The sequence below is a fragment of the Mycteria americana genome, chromosome 1 (genome assembly GCF_035582795.1).
Source record: "Mycteria americana isolate JAX WOST 10 ecotype Jacksonville Zoo and Gardens chromosome 1, USCA_MyAme_1.0, whole genome shotgun sequence".
NCBI lineage: Eukaryota > Metazoa > Chordata > Aves > Ciconiiformes > Ciconiidae > Mycteria > Mycteria americana.
The window spans coordinates 84,427,603-84,435,475 of record NC_134365.1 but is presented as its reverse complement, the minus strand read 5'-3'; positions in this window follow the sequence as shown (position 1 = coordinate 84,435,475).

Below are 7,873 nucleotides of genomic sequence, written 5' to 3'. Positions count from 1 at the left end.
AGGGATTTTAAAATCAGATTCTACTTTTGCAAGTATAGTGGGTTAAGGAAAGCACATAATGGATAATGTTTAAAAAATCATATGCTTTCATTATGGAAAAAAAATTCCTGTATTAAGAATTGTGGACTCAAGAACATCTTAAAGAAAGTCAGTACCTTGGAGCGCATGCACAAAAAGAAGTACATCAAGACAAAAAGCATAATTGTAACTCCAAAGGTCTGGACTGGGAGATTGTTTCATTGTTTTCCTGGTGGAGACCAGAATAGTATTAGAGCAGGTCTATAACTTTTTGTTTTATAAGGTGTTGTATCCAGTGAGTTTTAGACCCTTTTGCAAATGGAGAAAATGAGACGGAAAACTAAAAGTTGATACAATGTCCATTTTTATAGGGCAGCTATTTTAGATTATTGGAAGAAGTCATGTCTTTTCAAGTCAAAACTGATCTCCACTAAAATCTCATGCTATGGAGATTTTCCTTTTCAGAGATAAAATAATTGAACATTTGGAGTTCAGAATTATTCTTCAAGAAATTCACTTGGATGTGTGCGACATGATTTCCCTCTAAATATCTTTCACTAGTGAACATATTTAGCTACATGACGACAAATTCTTTTCTTTATTTGTGTTTGGGTTTTTGGGTATTTTTTTTTCTGGTATAAAGATCAAATTTACTGATTGGAAGTATTCCAGATCTCCTTTGAGACCCTTAAAAACTAGACTCACCTTCTGACCAGGAAATTCCTAAGCAAGTTGCATACCACTCTTTGCAGCTTGGCTGTCTGTTTGCTGAGTTCCTTTAGAAGCCTTGGATGAATAGCATCTGATCTTAGCCATTTGGGCCTATTAATTTTGCCTGTTTGTTTCATAACCTCTTGCACTGACCTTCTGAATTGAGACACAACCTCTCATGTGTCACCCATGAAGAAGATTCTGGTATGGGAACCTCCCCAAGTTTCTCCACAGCAAATGCATGTGCAAAAAACCACTGATTTTTTTTTTCCCTACTACTATGTGCCCTTATCTATAAGCTGATCATCTGTTGCCTTACAGACCTTTTCGCAGGTTTCCTGCTCCTGAAGAAGGGGGGTTTCCTTATTTTTATGTTTCCTGCAAGCTGCTCCTCAGTCTCTTTCGTGTTTTGCTTTATTGTGTTTTCATATTCGACTTTATGGAATTTATGGTCCTCTTCTTTTGCTTCATTTCAACACCTACCTTTTTGTAGGTTGACTTGTTGCTGTTTATAGCCTTTCTTGCCTAGCTGTTTAGCTCTGCCAGCATCCTCTGGATCTATCATCTCAGTAAAAGGAATATAAATAGCTTTCCAATATAAAGAAAAAAACCAAGTATTTTTGACTTGGATTCACAACACCATGTTGCCAAGAAAGGATGCTTGTTTGCCTTTCCCAGAATTCAATTTAAAAGCTCTTGTTTTCAGTTTGAAGCATATATTGGACTTCACAAAAGAAAAGGAAATGATATAGCATTTTATATATGCATGTAAGTGGCTTTGAAGTTTTCTTTCTGCTGAAAGAAAATGTGAAGTGTGAAGTCTGTTTGAGAAACAAGAAGCAGGATGAAAGAAAGACAAAGCCAGTTCCCTGAGCGTGCAAAAATAAGAGGAACTAGGTTTGTGATCTTGTAAAATACTATGCACATCAACTCTAAGTACATACATACTCAAAAAATTCCATGTGGACACTAATGTTTAAATATAAGCATGCTTACATTTTTCTGGATTGCTCCCCTGTCTTGGTGTTTGGGGCCAAGTCGCATGCTTCATCCTTCTATTGATGCAGTGATCTACATTTTCAAGGCTTGTGACTGTCTCTTACCTTCATACCTGCAACACTGGTATCAGGTTCTACTGCCATCCTGCGAACAACCTGAATAAACAGCTCTGTTTTTTCCTCCAGCCTCTGCCACAGCTGGAAGACATTGCCTGTAAATATCTTACTCCTTGACTTTCCTCTGGTACTTTCCCAAAGCTGCCCTCTGCTAGTGTGGCACTAAAACCTCGTTAATAGCTTAGCAGATATTGCTATGAGATCACCACCCATCACGCACAGCATTATTGCTTTACCCTTCTTGTGTCCTCCGTGCTCCTCCATTTTCTTTCTGTATCCATCTCTTTGGCATATCTTTTTGTAGAAGGAGCTAATAAGCTTTGACAAGGTAAAATCACCGTCTTGTCATACTTTGTATGGTACTCACTGTTCCAGGACTGCGTTGCTGCAGTACACAAAATTAATAATAATGCCATCCTTGGAAGAATGATGTCAAAACCCCAGATCCTTGAAAATACTGTAACAAGAAGGGCTGCTCAAAGGTTAATATTTTGCTGCTACATAGGTTTTAGTATGCATGTTAATTGGCTGTATCATTATTGGATGTGTACTGCATATATGCATCAATTGCTTGGTTAATTTTTTTTTTTAAGGGGGTATTCTTTTTAGACTGAAAGATTGTTTTTCCTTTCCTTGGGTGCATTTTCTGCAATCTTTACCTGTAGATATATGAATATATTTTCACTTCTACTCCAAACTTTTAAAAACTAATTTGAGAGTGTAAAAGGGATTTAGTACAAGTGAAACAAAAGACTATAATATTTGAAGAGTGTATTTACCAGATACATGACTTTTTAAAACTGTTTTGTTCCTATGCAGGAGGATAATCCACCTAGGAATCAATTTCTGGCATTATTTCCATGGGTGGTCTCTTGCTAATCTTTTTACGAGCTTCCTGAGACAACCACAGGATCCACTGCCTTTGATTTACTTGAGCTTTACATAGCTTAGCAAATATACAAGAAAAAAATAAAAATAAAAATAATATAGACTGGTAAGATGACTGTGCTGGGTTTACCTTGGCTGGCTGCCAGATGCCCATCCAGCTGCTCTCTCATTCCCCGCTCCTCAACAGGACAGGGGAGAAAATAAAACAAAAAAGCTTGTGGGTCACAATAAAGGCAGAGAGATCACTTACCAGTTACCATCATGGGCAAAACAGACTCAACTTGAGGAAAGTTAATTTAATTTATTGCAAATTAAAATAGATTTGCATAGTGAGAAATTAAGACAAAAAGATTAAAGCAACACCTTCCTCTTGCTCCCCCTTCCCAGACTCAACTTCACTGCATTATTACTGACTCTACTACCCCTGCCACCCACCACCCCGAGCAGCACAGGGGGATGGGGAACAGTGTGTAATGGGGTCAGTCCATAACAGCTCCTCCCTGCCACTCCTTCCTCCTCACACTGTTCCCCCGCTCCAGTGTGGGTCCTTGCATGGACTGCAGTCCTTCAGGATAAACCTGCTCCAGCGTGGGGTCTCCATGGGCTGCAGTTCCTTCAGGAAATATCCACCTGCTCTGGCATGAGGTCCTCCATGGTCAGCGGTGTGGATGTCTGCTCCAGCATGGGTCCTCTGAGGGATTGCAGGGAAATACCTGCTCCAGCGTGGTCTCTCCATGAGCTGCAGGGGAATCTCTACTCGGATACCTGGAGCACCGCCTCCCCCTCCTCCTGCTCTCGTCTTGGTGCTCGCAGGGCTGTTTCTCACACTTTTTTCCTCACTCCTTTCTGCCTGTGTGGCATTTTTGCCCTTCCTTAAATGTGTTTTTCCAGAGGCACCACCACCTTGGCCAAGGGGCTCAGCTGTGCCCTGCAGTGGGTCTGGCTGGAACTGGCTGTGTCCGCCATGGGGCAGCCCCGGCCTCTCCTCACAGATGCTGCCCCTGCAGCCCCCGCTGCCAGCGCCTGGGCACCAGCACTCAAGACAACAATAAACAAATACGATCCTTCAAAAAGCGCCATTGCCAGCACAACGTCCCTTGTGTCAAGGTGCTGCAGAGGTGTCAGGGGCCAGGAGTGGTGGCGGCAGGGAAGGGCCTGGCAGCCTGGGCCCGTCCCACCACCTCAGCTGGGAGCAGGGCAGCCGGGGGCACTCAGGCAGCCCCAGCCCCAGTCACGGGGCACCTCCCAGGGGCCACGACATGGGCCTGGGGGTGGGCCCAGCTTGGTGGAGCCCATGGCTGGGCAGGGCATGGCTGTGGGGAGCTGGAGACTGGGCCTGCTACGGCGTCGCTGGGGCGGGGGCTGCTGGCCCTGGGGAGCTGAAATGGGGTCCTGGGCCTTGGGCAGGCAGGGGGAGTCCTGGGGGCTGACATGGGGTCCTGGGCTGTGGGCAGGGTGGGGGGAGCCCCGGGGGCCCGGACAGGGACAGGCAGGGCTGGTGGTGCCCTCAGGGTCTCAGGGCAGCTTTTTTGTAGTCTTCGTACTTCCCTTAAACACTGGAAGCGAAGGGCTTGGGAGAATATATTTCTACCTAGCCAGATGATAGAGCTATGTCTGGATGCTTGTTAGCGAGGAAGGGGGTGTGCATAAAGAAAGCAGTGGTCTGCTACCTTGATAGACAAATATTTGTGACAGAGTCTTATTCCAGAAATCTGTCCTCTGAAAAATGAAAAGGGAGAAAACTTCCTCTGAGCTTTGCTTTTCAGATGAAGAGTGTGAAAATTAATTTCATGTTTCTTCTTATTTCATATTGGTTTTTATTTTAGTTTAAAACCAGTAATACTTCCTCAAACATTTATTTGGAAATAGATATTTACAAAATAATTGGAATCTAGAACTTGTGAATATGAAATGTTTGTGGAAGAAGTTTTTGGGTTTTAGAAGCTCCACCTTCCTGTTAGAATTGAGTTCCCAAAAAGCTTCGGGTTAAAAATGACTCATATGTGTATGTAATTCCAGTGCAGTTGAAGCCCTCCATTTAAAAAATCACAGCACAGCTCCTGAAACCATGACAGGGAAAAAAAAAAAGCATCATATAAAGAAATATATCATGTTGTGAACCTTTAGTTTCTGTGTTGTTTCTGTTCACTTTACACTAAGTCCCGTATATCTGTTGTGGGGCTGGATGCAGAAGAATCTAAGCGTGTTAAGTGAAGCAAGGCTTGTTTGGAGCTGTCATATCTTTTATTAGACCAGCTGTTGCATCCGGTGAATGTAAAAGCTTAGAGCATGTAAACCATTTGAGGGCTGTTCTAGAAACAGTTAAAAACTCCATATTCAAACTTTGTCCTCCAAGCATCTTCTGAGAAAATGATGCAGAAAGTTGGTACTCTGCAAGAGTTTGTCTGCACCAGATACTGAAGAGTTATTTAGCGTTGTGATGCTGCATGGTAAGTACTATCACTTTGTGGAAACAGAGAATATATTTGTCGGTCACTCAGTACCTTTTGTTTCATACTGATCTATCAGCCTCAACTGTGTCTGTGTTTGAAAGACTTCTCTGGAAATCACTTTTTTTTGCAGTACGTGATTGTACTGCATACAGCTTGACCCTGGCTTTCAGGTACTAACCACAATATAAAAGCTGAGGTAAAGTTGCTTTGGTTTCCAAGCTTAAAAGACCATTCCTAATAATTGGAGAGGTTTTGTTTAAGAAATCAGTCAATAATTTCTGTCTTCTGGATGCATTTATATTCCTCCAAACTGAGGTGTTTCACTACCTCAGTTTCACTAAGTATTTCATTGCATACTGTAGCTAATGACATGATGGTCTATGTCTCCCATAATGTATCACCACTAGACACTATATGGACACATTAAAGGTGAAGCCAGGATGTAGTCCTGACCCAAAGAAAACCTTCATTAAAACCTGGTGAATTTGACAACAGACAGAAATCATTATAAGCATTTCAGAGGGGAAAAAAAAAGAAAACCTTTCAACTTTCTACTGAATCTTCAATTTCTAGAAAGAACTATTCCAGATTAGCACTTAAAAGAGCACCAAGAACTTGCTAGAATCCGCAACTTGGAAGAGACCTTGCACAGTAATTTAAAAGTAAACAACTCCTTGCTGATACAAAAAAGCCCAGGCTTGTCCTTTTGAAGTGCAACAGGAACACTGCAAACTGTGATGTTTGAACAGATCTGCTTCAGTCTCCATTTAAAGAAAGGCATTAAGTTGCTCAAATCTATGAACAGTTGCTCAAGGCACAAAGCAGAACCAAGGATCAATACATGTATTTAAATGCCCTTTCCATCTCTTTAATGAGACATATGCAGACAATCTTCTTTTGGTAAACCAAGATCAATTCTCAGCATTTGAGAAAAACACAGAAGTTGACATAGCTGATTTTAATACAAAGTAAATGAGAAAAGTCTATCAATCCACTGAAATGGGCTTGAGGGGCTCGAATCTGTTCTCTCATGTGCAAGAGTGTGTGTGCATTGAAAGACTGCATTTGAGGACTGTGATACTGCATTGGAGAAAATGCAGTGTTAGCAGTATCTGTTAGAAGAGCCTGGAGTTTGTCAGAGAAAGACGAAGGAAGTGAAAAAGAAGAGAAAAAGAGTTCACTTGCCTGTGCAGTTTACACTGTTAAGTTCCTTTTCATAGTCCTGCTTCAGATAAAAGCACAAATGACCATTTGCTGTCGCCTTCCTGTTTATCACACTCATTTGAAGCATTTCCCATAACCTAGTTCGACACTAACAGTCAAACAGTCTTCAATAGGAAGAAGTGATAAAAAGACCTTGAGATGAAGAATGAAGAGGGTTACACAGAACTTCATTTCAAAGCAAGGAAGAAAAGCTCCAATGCAGGTGAGCATATAAGCGTTTATGATATGTCTCCAGACTTGTTCTGTAAATAACAAATCTTATATTTGAGTTATCGTAAAAAACCACAAATCTGCCAAAATTTTAGTTGGTGCTACTAAATTTGCCAATGATATATGGCACTATACAGAGAAATATGACGGATAGTAGATAAAATGCAGTACTAATAGTACCACCAGGCCTGGAGTACTGGTGCTGACAATCCCAGTACAAAATGGAGACTAGGAGATAGAGGCATATGAGGAAAACATGAGGCAGTAGTTATCAGCAAGTTTGGCAGTGGTTAATGGCTCATTAGCCATTTAAGTTTTCTACAGAGTTTTTGGTAAAGTTTTTTTGTTTTGCTTTGTTTTGTTTTCAGGAATCACAGCTAAGTAGAATTTAAGAGTAATTTAAATGAAAACTGTAAGAAATGAAAACTGTCAGGAGCAGCAAGGGAGAAAGTACAAAGATATATGCTAGAAGGCTTTCAAGCTCATCCTTGCTAACCTTTATTTCTTTTAAGTGTCCCAGGAAGAGCTTCTCAGATCATAAATACCAAGGCCTCAGAGAAATTAGACATCCAGTTTCCAAACAGTTAATTAGCTGTGATGATCAGTTCCTGAGAAGTCTTGGCTACACATTATGTAAGAACAATTTTTAGTAGAAAAAAAGCAAGAGCCAACTTCAGTTACTCAGTATGGCAGGATAAATTGTGTGCAATTTTATTGATGTAAATTGTGCCAGTTTATCTATTATTACAACAAGTTAGCTGAGAGCGGGTTCCCAACTGCAGTAAAAGCACAGAATCAGCAAAATATTAAAAAAAAAATCAGAAAACTGATCATAAAACCTAGTATTTATTTAACTAAGAATTTTCAATGGTCTTTAAAATATTTGTCAAAGTGCACAAAAACATTGGTGTAATGGAGTAGATGATTGAATATTTCCATTTAAAAGAAGCAGAAAGTCAGACAAAGCATATGTGGCACATATACAGAATAGTATGTGACCACAAACACACAGAGGACACGGTTGTAAAACTGTGTTTAAAATGCTCTATCTTCATCATCTACCTGCATGATCAGGTAGCATGACACAACAGGGCAGCAGAAAGACTTCAGGTAAGCAACTGCAGAGAACAGTGCTTTCATTTAGCTTGTTAAACAATGCACTGCAAGCTGAGTCTCTGCTTGTAGCGAAAGGTGTGTGAGCTAGCTTTAGACCAGACACAGACTAGTCATGGTAGCATGATATACATCCAGAAC